The following is a 906-nucleotide window of genomic DNA, read 5'->3' on the forward strand; positions in this document are numbered from 1 at the left end:
TACTTTTTTTAATCCTTTCTAGCATTTCGTGTAAGAGTGTAAGAGTCCGACGGTCCCTATCTGAAAGTTTTGGTTTTCTTCTGGAGTTTTGCTTCGACAAGGAGGTTTTTTCCCTCTTTCTCAAAGGTTTTCATTATTTTCGAGACAGTACTTCTTGATACACCAAACATTTCGGCTGTTTTTGTTACGCTAGCACCTGCCATACGAGCACCAACAATTTTACCTCTTTGGAAGTCCGATAGATGTGTCCTTTTAATGAATTTTAATTACCTTTTTCTGATGATATCGGAAAAGAACCAGCAATTTTAGCGAAACATATCAAGCAACACTAATAATAATTCAAAAAACATAAAAATAAATAAGCTTTTGACGGTTTTATAGATATTTCAAAATTATGATGCTATGATGCTAGGTATTTCCAATATTTTGTTCAACCCCTGTACATGCATACAGACTGACAGACAGAAAAACAAATGGATATGCGTACATATATACGTAAGAAAGAAATCAGAGATTGCCGAGAAGACTCTAAACAATATTCATGTGAATCCAACCTTTGTTAATTTTGATTTCAGCTATTATTCCAGTTTCTCCACATTTATTACCTTTCTCTCTGTTCTCATGGTATTTTGCTTGTTTCCTGTATTTATTTATTTATTGATATGTTTATTTATTTGTTTGCTGTCTTCATTTTTACCACAATACATGGGAAACGAGGTTATTAAGAGAAGGAAAATATGGATAAGGGTTAACACAAAAGTTTCAATATCATTTTCTTTTAGTTTACTATAGTGGTGGAAACAAACGATTTCTTGTTTTTTCATTGTGTTACTTCACTTTCTTCTCCTTTCCCTCTCAATCATTCTCTTTCTCTCTCTCTCTCTCTCTCTCTCTCTCTCTCTCTCT

The 906-nt window shown here is 33.2% G+C and overlaps 1 protein-coding gene across 1 annotated transcript in view; it reads right to left on the minus strand.

Moving 5' to 3' along the window:
* LOC128250608 (sortilin-related receptor-like) overlaps nt 1-906 on the minus strand; it is a 28,174-nt gene that overhangs the window by 17,595 nt on the left and 9,673 nt on the right. The window lies entirely within an intron of this gene.

Source organism: Octopus bimaculoides, chromosome 23, assembly GCF_001194135.2.
Source record: "Octopus bimaculoides isolate UCB-OBI-ISO-001 chromosome 23, ASM119413v2, whole genome shotgun sequence".
Lineage (NCBI taxonomy): Eukaryota > Metazoa > Mollusca > Cephalopoda > Octopoda > Octopodidae > Octopus > Octopus bimaculoides.